General features: G+C 47.4%; 1 long non-coding RNA gene across 1 annotated transcript in view; it reads left to right on the top strand.

Annotated features, from left to right (window-relative positions):
- LOC130372572 (uncharacterized) overlaps positions 1 to 5,729 on the top strand; it is a 37,340-nt gene extending 31,611 nt beyond the window's left edge. The window contains exons 4-5 of the long non-coding RNA XR_008893366.1: positions 3,197 to 3,334; positions 5,480 to 5,729. This is a non-coding gene — a long non-coding RNA (uncharacterized LOC130372572). The remainder of the gene's footprint in view (positions 1 to 3,196; positions 3,335 to 5,479) is intronic.
- The last annotated feature ends 17,333 nt before the right edge of the window (positions 5,730 to 23,062 follow it).

The following is a 23,062-nucleotide window of genomic DNA, read 5'->3' as shown; positions in this document are numbered from 1 at the left end:
GCCCTGCTTGCGGCAAGGTGCTGACCTTTAAAGGGAACTGTGTCGCCGTTATTGTCTGCGAGGGCAATAACTGTCGGGACACTGGCTGTGCTCAGGATGCCCTAGCGTCAGAGCCCGCTTCCACCGCAGCCGCACCCCGCACCCCTCTGGGTTGCTTATTTCTTTTTTTTCCATCCTCTCCACGCAGCCCTAACACCAGGACACACGAGCACTCACACGCACCGGAAACAGACATTAATGCACACTCACACACACATTAATGCATGCACGCACGCATGCACTCGCAAGCACGCCACACACATGCATGCATGCACGCACGCGCACACACGCACGCCTGCCCACACACATGCACACACTCAGAGGTGACCAGCAAGTTGAAAGGGGACGGTAGCACTATAAAGTCGTTTGTCTCAACAGTGCTTGTCGCTTGATGTGCGTGTCCACGCACAAGCACACACACTCACAAATGACACGTACACACACACATACACATACACACACACACACACACACACACACACACACACACACACACACACACACACACACACACACACACACACACACACACACACACACACACACACACGTACACTCAAAGTGCATGTGAGAGTGCTATACTCTATAACCATCAGAGGTTCTCAAAGGCAGCGGGGAACGGCACAGTGCTAAAGGTCACAAATCTCCACGTATGACCTGAAAGGTTAAAAGCAGCATGGCTAAAAATAGTAGACGCCCCCATCACCACCAACACCGTCGACCCTAACACCACCCAACACCTGAGTTGTCTTGTGGCAGGGCCCCATTAAGGAATTCATTATCTGTGCTAAATCAACCTCCTACATCCCCTCACTGTCTTCGGCATCATCATCATCATCATCATCATCATCATCATCATCATCATCATCATCCTCATCCTCATCATCATCACAATCCTCCTCCTTATTGGGTCTTCAGGTCTCTCTTTATTTACAGCACCATCAACTCTCACTTTGCATGCTGGATCAATTCAGTAAAACAACTAGTATATATACATGGCATGACGGCACACACGTTGCCAAAGTCAGGGGTTTGATTCCCTGCAGGGCCTTATAATCATTTGCTATGCCCTGTGTGCATGCATATGTAGCCAATATGGATCTTAATAAGCTTTTCACCTGCTTTATTTAATGTGAATAGCATTGCAATTGCATTATGCATAGTCCTTTGTTTCATAGTCATATTTACAAGCCTCATGTTTGATGCTCCTCATGTCTGTCTCAACTTCTTCAAATCGTTTGAGATATATCTTTTGCATCTCAGATTAACTTTAGTTTACACGAGTCCGGCATGAGCGGTAGCCTTTCCCGGAGACAACCAGAACAGCTCTGTCTATCTATTTCACTGCATGACCCAATAGCGTTGTTTACATTGGCCTGTTATTGTGGAATAAACTGCGGTATAGTGTGTGGACGGTTCTGGTGTCTCTTGCCTACGTGTGTGTGTGTGTTTTTGTCTGCATCAAGTCCACTGATATCTGGCTTAAATTTTTTTGAAAAGTGTGGTATTGTAAGGAGTGCTTGCTGTTGATGTTCCCGTTCAACAAAGCCATCATCCAGACAAGAGGCCTCTCCAAGTTCCTCTCAACCTTCTATCTGACAGTGTGTGTGTTTCTGTGTGTGTGTGTGTGTGTGTGTGTGTGTGTTTGTATTGTGGACTATTCTTACTGGTTGCATTCATCTGAGGTAAACGTGCTGCCGAGGTTTAAGGTCACATGACAAGATCAAGACACGAGAGCATCATAGTGCTGGCTCTGTCTGTCTCTGTCTCTGTCTCTCTCTCTCTCTCTCTCTCTCTCTCTCTCTCTCTCTCTCTCTCTCTCCTTTCACAGCAAATGAAGGAGAGGAGGAAGGTTTATAAACACGCCTACGTCTCACACAAACACACACACGCCCCTCCGAACCCCCACACTGTCAAACCAGGTCGAGCTGGCGTGAAGAAGCACCGGTCGCTCCTCACGTAACCGGGGCGACAGTGTGGCTTCACCCTCCCAGCGGGTAAACCAGGCGGGAAGAAATCAATCGTCGAGCGACCCAGGCTCTGCCTCCGCCTCGCAATACTTTACAATGTCATTTGACCTCCCTCCACCCTGTTTCCTGTATCGCCGCACCTGGCCTTGAAGCCAAAACGCCCGCCGAACTGTATTAATGTAATGTAAACGTATTTTACACAAGGAAAACACGACACGGTTCCTGTCTCGGTAAAGCCCTTCGCTCTGACTCGTGTCCCTTTCCCGGTGCTTGAGTAGCGAGATAGGAGCTCGTCCATACAGTATGGCACGTTTCAGCCCAGGAGTATGGATGGTCATTCTGGCTTTGCCGTGGGTTGGGGTTGGGTTGCGTGGGGTGGTGGTAATGGGGTTTGGATTGAACAGCGGGTTGATGTGGAATCATCCCCCCCCACCCCCCCCCCGGACCTCTCTCTCCAAGCGGCAGAGTTTGGGGCAGAGGTCAAAGAGGGGGCATCCTAAAGAGGGAGATCCCCCCTGAGAGAGTCCTTACAGTAGATTTAGGGCTGGATCAAAACAACAGAGGTAGGATAAGGGGGAAACAACGTGCTCTTACTGAGCAAAGAGAGATAAGCGGGGGCTGGATGAGATGTGGTGCGTGAGCGATGTTTACGTTGTCGGCATAGGGACGGAGAGAGAGGGGTGGGCTCGGGGGGATGTGTGTGTATGTGTGGCTGTGTCTATGGTAACATGTCCTTTCCTGTGTGTTTGTGTGTGTACATGTGTCCCTGTCCCTGCCGGTTGACTTTGTTCAGTTTGTGTTATTTTGGTGGCGTGCTCACGGGCAGACGTGTATGCACGTGGATGGATACGCGTGTCCTCGTGTGTGCAAGGCGTCTGCGCGTTTGCTCTGTCCACGGACAGTAATGGCCTTAAAGCGACCGCTCAGGGACCACTAAGGATAGTGTACGTACACAGTAGTGGGTCTGAAAGCGCCGCGCTCCAAGTCTGAAAGCTTGTGTTTTTCAAGAGGTTAGACCAAGGCCTGCCCCGTGCTGCGTCTAGAACAGCTTCACTCACTAAAAGAAAATGAGGCTAAAGAAATAAAACAAAAGTACACTCTGCCAATAAAAGTGTTTACGCCAATTGAAAAAATAAAAAAGGAAAAAGAAAGTGCTGTTTTCTGAGTTTATTTGTGCTGTGATGCAGGTTTGCTGTTGGCATGGACTTTGTGGACTGTGGACTTGTTCACAGTTCAGGGCTATGGGACCTGATGTGAGGTGCTGCTGCGATTTCAGCGTGGAGCAAAGGGCCAACTTTCGAGGGTGACTGACCCCTTCGAAAAACGTAAGAAAACCTTCCGATTTATTCAAGGAGCGTGCTGCATGATTGACCCTCGTTTCATGTGATTAAAAAACACACCAAAAATACCATTTGCATGAAAACAAAACCAGGATCCATGGGATTTGTTAAATCCGCCGCCAGATGGGTCGAGGTGTAATCATCTTATCCAAGGGACCAACAGTGTGTGACTCTCTCACACTGCGGTCGAGTGACTCCTCCTTAAGTCTGCTAATAACAGCGGCTCATTGGTCAGCTGTTACCAGCCCCCCGTTTACCTGGTAGCCTTCGTTAGCCTAACACTCACACAAGCAATAAATCCAAGGCTTGTTATTATGGTAGAAAGGGTTGGGATTTAAGAAGCCAGACGTTAATTTGAATTCATTTGAGAGAGAGGGCGAGAGAGGGTGATGGAGAGAGAGGGGGGAGAGAGAGAGAGAGAGAGAGAGAGAGAGAGAGAGAGAGAGAGAGAGAGAGAGAGAGAGAGAGAGAGAGAGAGAGAGAGAGAGAGAGAGAGAGAGAGAGAGAGAGAGAGAGAGAGAGAGAAACGGCTAGGTACTTCTATTCCTAATTCCTATTTTTTCTGTGGTAAAGAAAAAGTAAGCAACCAAAACTCTCAAACTCAAGTCTACGTTTCACCAAGCCAAGCCCCCCCCACCCCCCACCCAATGACACACCCCCTCTACCCAACACCCCCTGACCCTGTTACCCACCACATTATTCTCATTTCCTATCTTGTCACGAGTTAACCCGACCTTACCCCCACCCCGACTCCCCACATCCCCTCACCATCCCTCACCCCCTCAACCAAGCTCCACCACCTCCACCTCCATCCACCCCCCCCCCCCCCCCCCATCCACCCCTGGCACTGCAGGAATTAAAGTGGTGACAGGTTATCATAATCCTATTTCAGAGACAATCACTGCAGAGGGGAACCTCTCCACGGGGACGCTGCAGTCCTCCATGGGGAATCGAACAGGCGCGCACAGATTAAATTTTGCTGGAGGGGGGAGGGGGGAGGAGGGCGAGGGGGGCGGGGCTTGGGAGAGATAATGAAGGGGTCCAACTGTTGAAAATATATTTTCTTTTGTGAGGTAGCGCCGTTCTTGCCCTTACCCTTGAGTGTCTTATTGGCTGCCGATGAACTGGGTTGTGTGTGTGTGTGTGTGTGTGTGTGTGTGTGTGTGTGTGTGTGTGTGTGTGTGTGTGTGTGTGTGTGTGTGTGTGTGTGTGTGTGTGTGTGTGTGCGTGAGTGTGTGCAACTCAGTGCGATGGGCGCACAATCTAGCACACAATACGCAGACGCACACCTGCACGCACGCATGCATGTAGACACACACACACACACACACACACACACACACACACACACACACACACACACACACACACACACACACACACACACAAATGAAAGTAATACACACAAGCTTACAATGAAAATGCAAATCACATATACACATACACATGCATCCAGACACACACACACACGCAAACAATATACACAAAGCATGCACACATGCATGTGAACAAAAACAATTAATACACACAAACACATACTCTACATGCATGCACACACACATGTGCAGACACACACACAAACACTAACTACCGTGGTCGTATCGACATCAAACGCACAATGAATGGCTAGTTGGACCTGAAATATTTGTGTATGTGTTTGGTTATAACTGTGTGTGCATGCATGTGTGTGAGGGGGCGGCGGTGGTTGGCAGGGCTGGGGAGGGATGGGCAAGGTGGGTGGTGCCTCAGCGGCAGAAGCAGCAGCAGCCAAAGACGGTTTTTATTGTGTTATTGTACACTCTGTCTTCAGTAGTGCAATATCTGCTCTCAAAATAATGTCACCGTCTAATGAAGTAAGGCTCTCTCTCTTTATTATTTATCCCCCCCCCCCTCCTCCCCCACCCCCCCAGCCATCACAGGCCCAGCTCTTCCCTGGCGCCGCTTCACTTTGAGCCTCTGTTTGAGAGCCCCCCCCCCCCCCGCCTCTCCCCAATGCAACACATTTGAATTTTAATGTGATTTCCTCTCTTTCTTTGTTTCCTTAAATTCATTTATATTGTGTTTATTTCAAAGTTTGCCAAGAGTTTGGGGGAAGGGGCTATTTTTTGCTTCTTCTTCTTTTTCTCTTAGGCCCGTTGGCAAAGGTGTACAGTCTGGAATGTGATGCGTTCTACGGGGGGTTTTGTCTGAGGTGCAAACACAACGTTGTGCTCGCCCTGCACGTGTTGATTGGCTGAGATTTCTCCTTTCTTAATCTATGAGAAGCTGGGGGGGAAGGAGATCAATGAGGGACGGAGACCGCAGATTTGTACATGTGATTAAGCTGAAAAATGCATGTCATTTCTGGCATATTTACAGAAATATATATTAATATGCACTGTCCCTGTCAAATAAACAAATAAATAAATAAAAGAAAAAATAATTAATTAATTTTGTAGTGCATTGATTTGATTGCCAAATTAAAAATTAAGGTTTATGACCTGTATATATCCTATTGATCAACTGTAACTGTAACTACGAGTGACCTTTAGGAGTTTACGACCTTGTTCACAACAGGCAATTCCCAACTCACACTCGCATTCAAAACAAATTATTCTTCGTTTAGCAAACGCATAGCTCTTCCGCATACAGTTTGAATAACAAGTGAACAACCAAACACGCACTCTAATAATGGAAGGCGAACACAGCTCTGCCAACTCTGCATAAAACAGCTGTTTCCTTCCCAGGCTCTCCATCCAGCTGTTTCTCCTCAAGCTTTGGACAATCTGACACCGACGTGAGAAAACACAATTGCCGTCGCAAGAGAAAATATGTAAAAAAAACAAAACGCTGTTAGCGATTAACACAGCATCCTTCCACAAAACTTGACTAGCTGCTCCAGTATTGGTTTGTGTATGTGTATGCGCACGCATGCCGACACAGACACAAAAACACACACACGTTTGTTCACTGGTGAAGGGATCAGAAAGCTTAATCGTGCATCATTTTCTTACGCATCACCCATCAACCTCACCCGAAGACCCCCTCCCCGAACCCCCCTCCTACAGCTCAATGAACCCCCTCGTACCCAAGCAATCAATCATGCACCATGATACGCACATATAATTGATAACGCACACAACACACCCATGCATCACTGCAGAGGAGCCTGAGGGTGTGCCTATTGTTTGTGTGTGCGTGCGTGTGCTTGCGTGTGTGTGTGTGTGGGTTAGTGTGTGTGCGTGTGTAGGTGGAGGGTTTGTAGCCTGAGATGTGCCATCAGGCCATTACGAACAGACAGGGGGCCAACCGAGATCCACCCCAGAAGAAAAATGGAGCCCTTAGTTGAGGATGTGTTGGAACAGAACAAAGACTCTGAACTACTCGCACCAGCGTGCTACGGATCCTTATCCCTTCCTCCGGTCCATTTTTCTTCCCCCTTGCGTTTGTTGTTGTTTGGTGTTCCCCAGGAGCCATTGCGGTTGTGCCATTGCTCGACACCCGACCGTTGTTTGTGTATTTGATTGGCCGTCTGCCGGCGGTTTGCCTAAAGACGCGCTCCGCATCTCGCATGCATTTCCCCTCCAATTAGGCCTTCATTGGGTGGGGAGGCCTGGGTGAGGAGGGACACGTTTGTTTATTTTGTTTATTTATTTATTTTGTTTATTTTCCTCCCTCTCTCTATCTCCCTCTTCCCCTCCCTCACACCCCTCTTTCTGTCTCTCCCCTCCTCTCTCTCTCTCTCTCTCTCTCGCTGGCCCACTCTCTGAGGCGCAGAAGGTCTTTTTTTTTTTTTTTGTTATTGTTGTGGCAACCGCCGCCCCAGTGACCTGATAAAGAAAAATGTCCCACAGCAAATCTGGAATTGGTCGTCCTCGGCAATTCCGCGCTTAAATATTTTAGGAGACATGGCTTTGAAATGGCCACAGAGGGATACAGGGCAGGGAAATCAAGAGATTGGAGAAGGGAAAAATGAAAGCGCCGTTATGCTACGGTAGCTTAGATGTCCTTCCCCCCCACCCCCACCCCTCCACCCCCTACTTCCACCCCTCGCTAACCAAGCTGGCTGCACCCACCCCCCCCTAACCCCCCAGCTCTGGCCAGATAGGAGCATGGAGTGGGTTGGTGGGTGAGTGGGTGGGTGAGTGAATGGGCGGGCTGACCGGGGGGAGGGGGTTTGCGTCCGGGGGGGAACAGCCATAAATACAGTTTAGATTTTCTAACCGGGGGCCGAAAGCAACCAAGAAAAAAAAAAGCAACAACAACAAAAAAAAGAACACAACAAAGTATGAGACATTAGGGCCCATTGATCGCGTCTGAGTGATGGAACAAAGCAGCCGCCGCGGTGACCTTTCCCCGGTCTGAAACCATAAAACTCCTCGTCCCGCGTCTCTAGGGGGGGGGCCCTGCACCCGCAGACGGCATTAACACAAATTACCCCGAGCCCGGCGTTAAAGGGCTGCATCAATTCCACCGCGCGCCGTTATTAGCAAACGGCCAATAAAAAGCTGGAAAGCTATTGTCCTGCGAGTCGCAGTGCACGTACGCACGCACACACACGTGCACACGCACACACACAGCGCGAGACGCCGTGAGGTCCATCAGGGACCACGTACGCACGCAAACACACACACGCACACACACACACACACACACACACACACACACACACACACACACACACACACACACACACACACACACACACACACACACACACACACACACACACACACACACACACAGGTCCATCACGGACGAGGTGATTTACAGCGGTGAAAGGTAGTGGCGGAGGGAGATTCACCGAGCGCCTCACCTACCGCTTCGTGACAGTGCAACTAATCAGGTCCCTGATGTATAAACACAGGGTCGCTGTCTACTCCTGTTTGTCCTGGTCGCTTTGTCACAACGCACCGTTCAGCCAGCATTTCTTCAATATCCAAGGGATCCTTTTCGAGATGTGGTTATTGTTATCATTGTGCTATAATTCTCACTATTTACAGACTAATCATCGATTTATCCGTCCGTCTATTTTCTCTCTCTCACTCTTTTTCTCTGGCTCTCTCTATTGAAGGCTGCATCAAATAGGTAGTAATTTTAGTCGTCAAAGTAGATGATTCTGGACTGCTTTTTAGAATCTGATTCCAGTTTTCCACTCTGTGATAAATTGCAAAATAATGTAATTGCAAAAATTGTCATTTGAGGCTGAGATGAGAATGAGTCGCCGAAGTCACCGAAGGAGTCACAGCCTCGCGCCAGGAGGGGCGAAAATGTGCTCGCATTTGAACCCCTAGTGTCATGTCAATGCCGACTGTAACCTTTTCCCACCAAAGACAAAAGTCTGATGTAAGCGGGTGTTGGCGGGGGTTCTTCTCTCCAGTGGAGAAGGGGCTCTGGAAGCCACCCTTTGTAAGTCGCAGCCTGCTGGTTCAAATCCCCTACTGGCAGAGCCCCTGGGTCAGCCCCGTGGTCAACACCATGGACAGCGACAGAGGACAGCACCATGGACAGCGACAGAGGACAGCACCATGGACAGCGACAGAGGACAGCACCATGGACAGCGACAGAGGACCGCGCCAGTGCATTATGTGCACTGGCGCTGTCCATGGTGCTGACGCCGGGGCCGACTCTGGGGATCTGCCAGGAGGGGGTTTGAACCACACATTCTGGTGTTCCAACCCCAAAACATCTAGACGACCGCCTACCTACTCCTTAATGGCACAGATGTGGGATTCACTGCTTAGGTTGCTTCAGAGAAAAGTCTTGATGACTAAGTACTTTAAAGTTCAACTGCCATCTAGCGTCCCACATCTTGGTCTGCTTAAGTAGGAGTTGAAGGAGAAGTGTTAAGTAGTGTTAAGTAAGTCCTTTGTCTCCTTTTAACAGACAGAGGAATGCTGGGGCCTCCTGCTCTGCAAGACCGAACAAGAAAACCAAAGTGTTCAATTCTCAGACACCAGAAATTAGTGAATGGTGATTTGATGAAATCATATATGTATATATATATATATACGTATATATAGGAACAATGAGGAGATAGGTAACTTAACAAAATATGCGACAAACGACAGTTTTGAAGATGTCAAATAAACCGTCCCTCTGTATGTTTTGTGCATCAGTGGAGCGACACTTGGAAGGGGTGCTGCTGTTGTTGTTGCCGGTTTAGCCTTCTGACAATCATAACTAACCACATGCGTCCTACCTTTGAGCAAATGCAGGACCATCAACTAAACTAGCATCCTTTTGCGGTCAAGGGGGGGGGTGGAAAGGTCGGTTTGTCCGATCTAGTGTCCAATCGTTCATCTCTCGTACTCGCATGCACACACACACACACACACACACACACACACACACACACACACACACACACACACACACACACACACACACACACACACACACATGCACACACACACACACACACCCACACACACACACACACACACACACACACACACACACACATATACACAGAATATACACACATGTGAAGGCAGCAGGTTATCTGGCGGTCGCGTCACATTCCATCACCATCGCTCGGAACAGGATGTTTGTGTGTGTGTCTGTGTGTTGGGGAGGGGGGGGGGGGGGTGGCGGGATAACAAAAAAATACAAAATCTGAAAAGAAAGAAAATATATCGTTTTTTTTCTATATTTTGTTTTTTCGATTCCCAACAAGATGTCCTGGAGCTCACCCCATGCGCCCAGAATAGCACCCATCTGCTGCTTCTCTTCGTCTGTTGGAGAGGATGCCGGGTTTTCTGGCCCCGGGAATAATAAGCTGTTGAGTTCCGGGGAACAGTTGGACACAGCAAACGACAAGGACAAAAAACGTCTCGAGACATGGGGCTGCGCTGTCTGTTGTTTTGTTCAAAAAGAAAAAGTAGTGGAACTGTTGATACTTCGGCCAAAACTTGAAGGAAGCTTTTTAATTTTTTTCATGTAAAACAGACCAGTTATTAGGATGCAGGGTTTTTCGCACATGTGAAAACACATGTGCGTGTGTGCGTGCGCGCATGAATATGAAAACATGACATAATGAGTACAAGTACACACGTAGGAACGTATGGTGTGCGTTCCCGCTTTAAACGCTTTTGCCGTTGCTATTAGACGTTCCCTCGTTCCGACAGATGGGGGAACAGAGTGAGCGGTATTTACACGTTATTGCTTTTCTTCGTTTCAGAATGTTTTCCTAGTGATTGTGCCTTGTTTTTTCTCATGCTCGCTTTTTTTGCCGGGCAACTCTCATTTCAGTACACCATAAATATACATGTATATAATAAGGAATGGTGTGATGCATAATGTTTGTGTGTGTGTGTGTGTGTGTGTGTTTGTGCATGAATAACACAAGCCCAACGAAACGGCTTGAAAAGTATTGTCTCTTTCACAGACTCGTCAGCCTAGGAGTCCTGTAACAGCCCACACTTTTCACACCAACTCTAATCCGTGTTTGTGTGTGTGCGTGTGCACGTGCGTGCCTGAGTGCAGAGCGAAGGTGTGATTGTGTGTGCGTGTGCATGCACATGTTTGTGTGTGTGTTCCAATGCCCCCCCCCCCCCCCCTCCCCCTCAAGACATGGCGCACTCCTCTTTAGAATCCCATGTTTCACGGCCCCCTTCTCACACAGATGGGCATATCGACGCATGTGTGTCAGAGGAGCTGGCAGGCGCACGTGCAAACGCGTGCACGCTGGTGGGAGTGTGTGTGTGTGTGTGTGTGTGTGTGTGTGTGTCCCTCTGTCAGACTCCCTCCATATGTCCCCCCTGCGCAGTCTGTCTGGACTCACTTAGCATCCCGCGCTAACAGGCTAAAAGGCATTACAGGCTATTTAACAGGCTGTTACCGACGGGGTCATGGGAAATGGATGGATGGCAACCGGCGGCTCTGAACGCCGCTGTCTTTAAGTAGCAGTTAAGTGGCGAGGGCTCGGCGCTGGAGGCAGTTATTGGACCCAGCGACATACACACACGCGCGCGCCCGCCCGCGTGAAGGGTCCGTCTTTAAATGTGATTCATTCCCCCCACCTCTCTTCAAACTTTTTTTCTTTTATGACGCACAATTCCCCTCCCCCCCCCCCCCCCCATTCACACACACGCACGCACACACATACACACACACGCACATGCAAACACACGCACAAAGAATCTGACACACACTCGTACACACACACAAGTGGACAATAGACATGCACCTACCCGTTCCGAGACAGCTCTGTGGAATTGCCCGCGGAGTCCTTATTACATTTAGTCTTATAGAGAAAGAGAACAATAATAAGATGAACATTGGTTTAAGGTTACAGTTCTGTATCTCCCTATAGCTCTCTCTCTCTCTCTCTCTCTCTCTCTCTCTCTCTCTCTCTCTCTCTCTCTCTCTCTCTCTCTCTCTCTCTCACGCTGTCACCTGCTGTACAGTAATCCTGTAACTGGAGTAGAAGGGGAGCAAGGGAGACAGACATAGAATGAGAACATGAAAAAGAGAGAGAGAGAGAGGCAGAGTGAGAGCATTAAAGAGAAAGAGGGAGAGAGAGAGAGACATACAGTGAAAGCATGAAAGGGAAAGAGAGACAGTGAGGGTGAAGAAGTTAAAGTCGGAGACAAATAATGAGAACGCATGAGAAAGTGAAACCCAGTCCACCCCGTCACAGATGGCCATCGGCTCGGAGGGAAATGGCACCCGGCCGAAGGGTGGGTGAGAGAGAGAGAGAGAGAGAGAGAGAGAGAGAGAGAAAGAGAGAGAGAGAGAGAGAGAGAGAGAGAGAGATTTATTCCTTTTCCTTTTTTCTTCAAGCGTCAGTATAAGAGCTGGCAGTACAGCACTGACGGCCCTGCGGGTCTCCGTGGTAACTGAGACACCAGCAACGGGGCCAAGGATCTGTGCGTGAGTGAGTGTGTGTGTGTTTGTGTGCAAGGCAGGGTGACGCCTCTTTCAATGCAGATACAAGGAGGTGATAATTGCCTTGGCAACAGCCGCCCTTGGCGCGCCTTCGCGTTCTCGCCTTCTTCGCAAAGTCTCCCGCGGCCCCGACTCCTATTCTGGATTTTTCTTTGGGGCGTCGCTCCTCTGCGACATGGCCCTCAAACATTGTTCTGTTGGCAAGTTGAAGAAGAACAGAAGAACAAGCAACGGAAAAACACTGACGTGGGGAGAAGGGGAGGTGTTGTTCTAAATAAATACATCAAATAGGGGCGGGGAACATGGATCAGCGAAGGGGTTTAGGGTTTAAGGACGAAACGGGGGGTAGGTTATAAGCAACGGAGCAGAAGACAGAGCTTTTTGCGTTTGTATTTCTTTTTGTGCTGCTTTTGTTGTTTTTAGTTGTTTTTTTTGGGAGAGACCCACAACGGGTGCACTGGAAAGCAACAGATGTAGGTTGTTCTATTTCTGTTGCCGTGCCTAGAACACGGTTTAAGCTAAGAAGCTAACGTTGTTTTAGCTTGTTGGAAGCTTTAGCCAAGGCGACATCTTTTCTGAACGTTCAACAGCCGTCTGTATTCCAAAACCTTTCTCTCCCCTGCTGGAGGCTCCTGGAAGGGTCCTGGATAAACCAATAGCACAAGGGCACATGGCTTATATATGGACCTCACCCCAGCCTCAAGCCCTACAACACAACCCTACCACCCCAATCCCACCGCTGGTCTGGTTTTTAAAGGTGTTCTCCAAGTTTTTCTGGCCTCTTTCCCTTCTCAACCTCAAAACCCCCGCCTTCCCACCTGTAACGACCATCCTTAAAAGACACACAAACACACAAACACAGACTCACACACACTCACACACTCAATAAATCCTAATTTAAACCAAAAGTCCAAGATCGTTTTTTCTAATAATAATGTCCCTAAATAACAAAGATGGGCAAAGCTACAACAATAACGCTATTTGAATGTTTTGTGGTTGTGGTTGTTTCACCAGGAATGGCCCTCACACACCCTGCCTTGGCCAAATCTCCATCCAAGAATAAGATTTTTTGCAAACATTCGAATCTACCAATTCATTTCCTTGCAACTTCCCACATTCAAACTGCAAAAGAGCTTGTTTTGACCTGACTCATTGGGGCCAAAAAAGGGTCAAAACTTATTTAAACTATAGATTGTCTGGGAGCACGGTGAACGAATAACCAATATCTATAATCATTTTTAAAATTGTTCATTTCTTTTTGACAATGGCAACTTTTGGTGACCGTAATTGGAAATCTGAAAACAGTTATTCCGCCTGTATCTTTAAAAAAAGAAACTCTTTCGTTTCCGACCCCAGTTTTCAAGCGCCACACCGGGGCAAGAGATTTGTGTGTCTGTGTTAATATGTGTGTGTTTGTGTGCTTCTGCGTGGAGTTGGCATGTGTGAGTGTGTGTGTGTGCAAGGCAGGGCGACGCCTCTTCCAATGCAGATACAAGGAGGTGATAATTGCCTTGGCAACAGCCGCCCTCTGCGCGCGTGGCGTTCTCACCTTCGTCGAAAAGTCTGACGCGGCCCCGGCTCCTCACGCTATTCTGGAATCCTTGAGGCTTCTTTCACTTCCTAAAACCATCCTTATGCATTGTTCTGTTTGAAATGCCAACGGAAAAACACTGACTAAAGGATAAGGGGAGGTGTTGTGTTTCACCTTTTGAAAAATATAAACTTTTTAATCCGCTTTAATTCTTTATTCTGAGCTATAACGTGCTCTGAGGCACCGTGAACGTAAAGCTATCCCTGATCGTTGAAAAATACATTGCATTTTATTGTTGAGTTTTTAACTTACACAATGCCAAACTGTCATTGGAAACCTGTAAACAGTTAGGCCTTCTGTTTATTTTGTATTAGTTTCTAGAAAAAGAGAGAGATAGAGAGCTGGGTAGGCCTCTCTCTTTTGAAATTACATTTCCTGGTATCTTAACCGTCATTTCCTACCTTTAATTGGCCCATCTGCAAAGTATTTATTTTAGATTTTGCTTCCATAAATGTCACTCGTTCTGCAGTGAAAGTACATAAATGTGGGAATAATAACAGCAACATCAAATAAAGGATTAATCTTCCAATGCATAGAATTACGTATTGCATGCCTATTCGCTTAGCGAAATAAACATTTGTGTTCATGTGTGTGTGTGTGTGTGTCTGTGTGTGTGTGTGTGTGTGTGTGTGTGTGTGTGTGTGTGTGTGTGTGTGAAGTTATGGTTTTTATATCAGGGGGTTGAGATTCAGACGAGAGTAGTCATCCTGGTCTGGTCTGTTGCAGTAGGCAAGGTAGTGCGTTATTGTCGCTCCATGGCAAGAAAACGTGATAGTCGAAGGAGAGAACATTGCATTCACTTCCGCCGGATTGTCTCCTGTTTGTAAAAACAATTACGTTATTCACTGTTTTTCTTTTCAGTGTTTTTTTTTTTTTCTTGAAATCTGAAAAGAAAGTGGATAGATGAGAGAAAAACAACGAAACGGAGTGAGGAAAGTGATTCATTTCCCTCTCTCTCTCTCTCTCTCTCTCTCTCTCTCTCTCTCTCTCTCTCTCTCTCTCTCTCTCTCTCTCTCTTTCTCTCTCAGTCTCTCTGGCCCTCTGTCTTTGCTCTCTCTCTCTCTCGCTCTCTCTCCCTCTCCAATACATAGAATCTCAGTCTCTCTCTCTCTCTCTCTCTCTCTCTCTCTCTCTCTCTCTCGCCCCCTCTGTCTCTAGTCTCTCTCTCTCTCTCTCTCTCTCTCTCTCTCTCTCTCTCTCTCTCGCCCTCTGTCTCTAGTCTCTCTCTCTCTCTCTCTCTCTCTCCTCTCTCTCTCTCTCTCTCTCCCTCTCTGTCTCTAGTCTCTCTCTCTCTCTCTCCTCTCTCTCCTCTCTCTCTCCTCTCTCTCGCCCTCTGTCTCTAGTCTCCTCTCTCTCTCTCTCTCTCTCTCTCTCGCCCTCTCTCTCTCTCTCTCTCTCTCTCTCTCTCTCTCGCCCCTCTCTCTCTCTCTCTCTCCTCTCTCTCTCTCTCTCTCTCTCGCCCTCTGTCTCTAGTCTCTCTCTCTCTCTCTCTCTCTCTCTCTCTCTCTCTCTCGCCCCTCTCTCTCTCTCTCTCTCTCTCTCTCTCTCTCGCCCTCTCTCTCTCTCTCTCTCTCCTCTCTCTCTCTCTCTCTCTCTCGCCCTCTGTCTCTAGTCTCTCTCTCTCTCTCTCTCTCTCTCTCTCTCTCTGCCCGCTCTTGCTCTTCCCTCCCCTGGATGTTAATTTTCATTTTAATTGCGTCAAACCGCTTTTTCTCACATGTGAAAAAAAAATGTGTACGTGTGAGGGTGTTGATTAGAGACAGTAAAAATACTGCATGTAGGATTTTATGCTAATTACCCTTTAAACCCTGCTCACGTCAGTTAGCTTCCCTAATTAGCATGTTTCCGACAGGAGCTAGGAGAGTGAGAGAATTGCGCGCTGGGGCCTTGCACAGCTAAATTAATGGTGTGAAAACCCGGACGTTTGAAAAAAAGAAATGTTTTTTTCTCTCCCGCTCTCTTTCTCTCTCTTCCGCCGATTCATTCCTATCTCTTGCTCTTTTATTCCCTCTTCTTCTCTTCCGCCCACACCTGCGAGCAGAACGACAGTTGTATCTGCCCCTCTCCTCCCTCTCTCTCGCTCTCTAGCTGGCTCTCTTCCTCTCACACTTCTTCTATCGCTCTCTATATATATCCGTATCTCTGTGTCTCTTCTTTCTTCACACTTTGTGCTTTTCCCTCTTCTATCGCTCTCTATTTATCTCCCTATTCTCCCACTCCTCTCTCTCTCTCACTATCTGTCTCTCTTCTCTCACATTCATCCCGTTTCTTTAACCCATCTCCTCTTTCACTATCTATCCCTCACACTCTATACATCGCTCGTTTCTCTCTTCTCCTCCCTTCCTTCTGTCTTTATCTCTCTCTCTCTCTCTTACAACATCCATCACGCTCTTCCCTCACACTTACCGCCCTTTCTTCTGCTATCTCTCTCTCTTTCTGCGGAGGGGTGATGCAAGGAATGTGGGAGTCGACGGTGTCTGCTGGCTGCCACAGCTCCCCTGTAGCTTTCCTTTTATCGGCCCTGCTTCTCTGCTTTTCATCACGTCGGAGGAATCCGTGTTTTAGTGTTGGTTTTTTTTTTTATGTGTGATTGTGTGTTGCGTTGCCATCGTTCCTTCGTGTCTCTGCTCGCCCCCGCACTACTCCTCTTTGTCCCCGACTGATTTGGCGATTTTGGACACGGTGTTCCATTCAAACTCCCGGCTAATTTGTTTGATTACCCCTACGATGGTATATTGAAAGATATCTGAGCATTTGCCACCCTCCCTTCATCCCCCCTATTTGTCCCCAAAAGCTCTCAAACAGCTCTGACGTTGGGTCGCTGGCGCACGAAGACACACACACACCGTAGCTGGCTCTGATGAATCAGAAACACTTAAGCGGGCAGCATACTTCAAAAGAAGTTGATTTTATTTTGGCTGGCCCGAGACCGAAGAAGTCCCCATTGCCGACCAACTTGTTGGTTTCGGTTTTGGTCACTTGAACATTCGATTGGTTGAGGGCAGTTGGGTTTCCGATGAGACGGGGAAATTGGATCAAAATAAATCACTTTTAGTACACACAATGTTCGCATTGAAGTCATCTGCAGGGATTTTGGCAAGTTACAAACTTGAAGGGGCAAGAGATGTGAAAAATAAGTTTGGCCGGGTAAGTGTTAGTTGGCTTTCTCCAAAATCCCGTCACTTTTGTTCTTACAACACCGCAAAACGGGATGTTTGCGGGCTGCTTTAAGTCGTAGTTATTGCAGTGGCCTGCACCGACCAGACAAGTAGCCGAGTGTACAATTCAAGTCTTGTTTTTTATTTGTTATCAAAACACTGTTGTCGCTCCGAGCAACTCGTGAGGTTAAAGTGATGTTCCAGAACATTCTGGAACAGCAGCTGTTTTACTCGTCGATTTTTAGATAGTATTTATTTTTTTGCTGTGGTCTGTCCATTGTGGTCTGTCCATTGTTTATCTACCCAAGTTCACACTCCAAACTAATTTAAATGCTGGAAACTAAGTTGAGAGCATGGCTCTTAACTTTCTGTAGTCAGGTGAAAATGAAGAGCCATGAGCTCTATTCTCTGTACGAGTAAAAGTTGGACATTTGTGCCTGTGTGCGTGGGCGATTGTGTATGTGTGTGTGTGTGTCGTTTTTTTTTTAGAGACACAGGTGCTTGCCCTTCTCTATCCTCGGTGGAGCTTAGATAATTGGGGGGATGGGGGTTGGGGGTGAGGGGGGAAGTTTCTGGTACGCTGATGCACTTCACCTTTTTTATTTTTGGCATCCTGTGTTCAGTGAAGACTCATTTCCTGAACACAGTGGTGGCAATCATTCGGATTAATTAGCTAGCGGAAGGGTAAAAAAAAAAAAGAAAAAAAAAAGCTCTGTATAATTAGCTGATTTAGGCTAATGGGCTAATCGCTAACAAGGCAAAAAAACAGTTGGGATGTGCATCTGCTTACCGCTGGGACAGTCAAATCGTACGATAATATTGTTCAGGTATAAAAGATAACTATTAAATGGTACCGCTTTGAAGCCAGTTTGTGCAAATCCATACGCATATTCACAACTGTTAAAAGCGAATATGTAGTTTGTACTGAGTTTACACAGAGGTAATTGACCTTTCGTCTTGATAAGTGCAGGCCCCGATAGGAGCAACTTAGGAGCAAAAGAAACCCGATACATATCGATACATATTTTTGTACTCTTCGTGCAATGTTTCTCACCAACTAGAATAAGCAAAAGCCGAGTTATGATTGCATCACGCGCAAAGTGTGCTTCCGCTGTGGGCGGTTTTAAGGCGAGGAGCGGCGATAAAGCGGTTGGAAAAACAGTATAGTTTTATGTATTGATATTTTGCTTGGATTTCTCTTTGGTCAGTCGCTTTAGGGCAGTTTATAGTGGGACTGCCTCTCGCGTTGGTCCGCACGGCACAGTATTTATTGAGTGAAACCATGATATGTGTATAGTGAACATACACGCCCTGTGTGTGTATGTGTGTTTGTGGAGGGGGGAGGGAGGGAATGTATCATGGAATTCTCCCTGGGGACTGTATGTGTGTGGGGGTGTGTTTGTCTTTGTAATATAGCAAGTGAGCGCTGCTTCTGTATTTCCAATTAAATGTACAAATATATGGATGATAGCTGTGGGCAATGCAGCCGATACATGTGAATGCATTAAGTGTGTGTGTGTGTGTGTGTGTGTGTGTCTGTGTGTGTGTGTGTTGGTATGCGACCGCGATCTCATTTTTTGCATGTATTTGTTCATGCACGCTAAAGTCCTGTTTAGCTAGGAGTGAATGCATGCATTACTTCTGACATTCAGGCTCCACATGACTGGCTGCTACATTCAATGCCTTTATTTTGACATTTAAACCTTCAACGCTCACTCTATCTCTCTCTCTCTCTCTCCCTTTCTCCTCTCTCTCCTCGCTTTTCACACACACATACCCCCCCCCCACACACACACACACACACACACACACACACACACACACACACACACACACACACTCGATGCTCTTTGGAAAGACGGAAAGATAGAAAGAGAGAGAGAGAGAGAGCAGGGACGTACATTCAGGGCAACAAACCAACGAACAATGTGTGTTTGTGGGGAAAGAGAACCAACACCCTTGCATTGAGAGTAGGAAACATGGAGTCCAGCCAAAACAGAGAACAACACACCAACAGCCATGACTTATTGGCAACGGAAGGAGCACCAGGAGCGGGCGAGGATGGGGGGAGAGAGAGAGAGCCGAAGGCGGACTGTGAAAGTGCAAGAGAGGATGGGCGTCCAGCGGCTCTATTGATTCCCCCCCCACCACCACACCACTCCCCACCCCACCCTCTCCTCAAGTCCGCCTGCAGAGTGGACTCCTAACAAAGAGGCCGGACCTCTGCTGTTGTATATAAAGCCTTCTCCCTCTTCACCACCACCACCACCACCACCACCACCACAGTTTCTAAGGTCACCCTCCCCCACTAGTATTAGAGTTCACAACAGACCCCTTCTACATTCACGCTCCATGTTCCAATTGTGTGTGGAGCTCTCTCTGTGGAAGAGAATGTTCCGCGCTGAGGTAGCATTAGCCTAGCCCTCAGGTTGAGGTAGCATTAGCCTAGCCCTCAGGTTGAGGTAGCATTAGCCTAGCCCTCAGGTTGAGGTAGGGGACGTCGCTGCTCTGGTAACACGCAGTGTACAGAGACACAAATAGCAGGTTGCTTTTTATTTCCCCTCATCGCCATGGCAATCCTCGTCAGTGCTAAAACCAACATGACAATTAAATAGATTATTAATGACAACCGGGGTGCCGAGGCACAAGCTACATGTAATAGAGTGTGTGTTTGTGTGTGTGTGTTAGGTGTGTGTGTGTATGTGTGTCTTTGTGTGTGTGTGTTTGTGTGTGTGTGTTTGGGAGGTGGATAGAATACAATTGCACTTCCATGGTGAACATCGTGAGTCTTCACAGAAGCCACTTGAGCCGACTATTTTTAATTAAGCATTTTCAAACACCCCGTCGGAGCATCAGCTTCTAATTGCTGCTAATAATGACGTTCGATTAGTGGATTAATTGGCTGTGGTGCCTTGATGGATAGACCCCCCTCCCACTTACACACACACACTATCCTCTGACGCCAAGGAAAAATGACAAATAAAGTTTCTTTGCAGAAAAAAACTGATTTCGGAGGAGGAAAACAATCCAGAAGTGGAAAAATAATTATTTGTCGAGCTGAGATGTAGATCCGCAATTTTTTTTTGCTGGCAGTACATGCAAGGTACACCTCGCTGCATCAGAACATATTTTAATTTCCTTTCCCCGACTCATCTGCTGTTGCCAATGTTTTAGAAAGCAGGGGCATGCTTTTGAAGTCAGACAATTGATAAAGTGCCTGACTGGGTTGCAATATCAAGGCCAAACAAAGACTTGTTTATGATGTCTTCCACTCTGAATGTGGTACTGTAAAACGCCTGCATTGTTCAAGTGTACAGTATGCACTTAAGCGTGTCTTATGCTTTTAATTGATAACATTATGGCCATTTTTGTCTGTGCATTACTCACACTAATAGGTGTGTTTGTGATTAATTGGATTCTGAGTAGTGCATTATTGGCACTTAAATTATAGACGTCTATTTCGGCATGATGCATGAACGAGAATGAGTATGCAAGTCAATTGTTATTGTAATTTCTGACATATTTACTCAAAACATATGATTATGTTGAATTATATATTGTCTTGTTATGCGCTAATAATCAGGTAAACTGCTCACGAACCAAGCGGTAAAGTTAGAAAACATGTTATGTTCTCTATTTTTCAGCCGCCACCAGATTATTTACTGTTCACCTCCTGCCACACAGGACCTGCCACTAGGAGGCACTAAAACCCCCAGCCTGAACATATTCTAACCACGAGCCATACCGTTTATGAGCAATGAGAGCTAGAGGGAGAGAGGGTAAGCGAGAGAGAAGGAGCTATGAAAAAAGGAGGCTTGATGGTATCAGACTATATAAAATGTACGGCCAGGTTTGTCCTGTCTCTGAGGTCGACCCCTCTCAGTGGCTCCCCGAGTCTGTTTATTAAACCGCCATCGAGATGAAATTCACTTGACACATAATTACATAACTATCACCCTCTCCCACGGCTGTCACAAATTTAACATCTTCCTTGGGCGTGCACACATACATGTTTGTGTGGGTGTGCCTGTGTGTGTGTGTGTGTGCGTGTGTGTGTCAGGCTTGTGTGTGTGTGTCAGGCTTGTGTGTGTGTGTGTGTGTGTGTGTGTGTGTAAATGTGCTTGACAGTGTCAGTGCATGGGTGTTTGCGTGTCTGTCTGCAGTGGACTATCTCTGAGTGTGTCTGTGTGTGTAGGTCTGCCTGTCTGCGTGTGTTTCAGGAGTTTATTTCTCAGTGTCGGGGGGGGGTGTTCTTGCCTGTGTGCAAACTCTAATATCAGTGTATAGGCTATAGTAACGTATGTATGTGTGTGGGTGTGTGTGTGTGTGCCTGTACGTCTTCATCAGTAAAAAAAAGCATTCGGTTGCGGGCCTGTATGTCAACATCAGTGTAACAGAGACTGGAGTGCTTTTAGTACGTTTGGCAACCGTACCGGCGTGCGTGCGTGTGTGCGCACGCGTACGCGTTCGTGCGTGTGTGCGTGCGCACGCAGTCAAGCGCATTGTCTGCTTTGATTATGGATCTGCTGCGCCCAGCCATGGGGCTCATGATCACCGTGGCCGACCGTTGGGCAGGACAATATAATGACTGGAGGAGTGCACGCGGGGCGAGGCACCTGCGGCACTCCATTACAAACGCCGCGCTTCTAATTGAATCAAGCGGAACGTGCAGCGGCGGCCGCGGTGGACGTCTCCGTAAACAGGGGGCCGAACGGCGGCCGGTCTCGCCCGCTCGCCGCGCTATAGCGGCGGTCGATTCAGGCGCACACGGTTGGACGCTGATGGTGTGCGAGAGAGAGAGAGAGGAGAGAGAGAGAGAGCGAGAGAGATACGGACCCAATGAGAACGAGAGTGAGAGGGGGGGAATGAGTGAGTGAGAAACAAGGAGAAATGGAGAGATGTTGACTGTCAAGAACGAGTGATGGAGAAAGAGAGAGGGAGACCGCCAGGAAAGATGGAGAGAGAGATACTGGAGAGAGAGATACACACACACATCAACAGAAAGAGAGGAGAGGGAGTACACAACAAACATCAAAGTGAGAGTAAGAGAGAGAGACAATGAAGCAAAAGAGGGAGACCTAACAATAGATAAGAGTTGGGGGTGAGAAAAAGAAAGAGAGAGATGGAGTAGAGTGGGGTCTAAGAGTGAGAGACGGAAAGAGATAGTAGAGTGGGGGTATACCAGAAATAGAGAGACACCAGAGTAAAGTGGGGTACGCTAGAGAAATGGGAGACAGAGAGAGATGGTGGAGTGGGTTAAGAGAGAAACGGCTCGCTGCTGATGTTTTCAGGTGGGAGTCAAGGACGTCGCTAGCAGGATGCAGGCTCCACTGAGCAAACAAATTAGCCATTTGTTTCTGTCACCTGCGGAGGAGAAAGTGTGTCTCTGTGTTTTTTTGCTGAGTGATTGGTCTGGACTCATTTGGCACAGTCTGGGACACGGTGCTTTATGTAACGTGTCTAGCGCTCAGGTCTCGCCAAAGCACCCCTGATGTTGAGCGGTTGCTAAATCTAGCCACCGTATTGTTAGCGACATTGTAGCTTAAATTAGCAACTGTATTGTTAGCGAAAAGGTAGCTAAATCTACCAACCATATTGTTAGCAACATAGTAGCAAAAATCATGTTTTGAGCGAGATGTTATTGCAGTTAAATATCTCATATTTTTATTTTGCCACCATATAATCCTACCAGCTATTGTTTTTTTCGTTTGTCTAATTAGGGATGATTCTATTGTCAAATCTGTTATCGTATATTGTAGGAAAAATGTACACAAAATACCAACACACTCTCCTTTTCACCTCCTCTTCCTACTCCTGCTCCTCCTTCTCCCCCTCCCCGGTGTCTTTGTTTAGATGTTCTGTACCCTCCCGGTGCCTTGTCAGTTTGCAGATAATAAAAGATGACAGGCCCTTTCTGAGAGCATACTCACGTGCACACACATGAGCACACACACACACAAGCACACATGCGCACACACAAGCACACACCCCACCCCCACCGTAATCCCATCATTTCCGATCCATCAACAAACAGAAAACATGAAAATGACAGGTCCTGGAGAGAGTTTGGCCTCAGCATAAAGAAGGAGCAAA

This window comes from Gadus chalcogrammus, chromosome 19 (genome assembly GCF_026213295.1).
Source record: "Gadus chalcogrammus isolate NIFS_2021 chromosome 19, NIFS_Gcha_1.0, whole genome shotgun sequence".
NCBI classification, from domain to species: domain Eukaryota; kingdom Metazoa; phylum Chordata; class Actinopteri; order Gadiformes; family Gadidae; genus Gadus; species Gadus chalcogrammus.
This window is presented reverse-complemented; position numbering and strand designations above follow the sequence as displayed.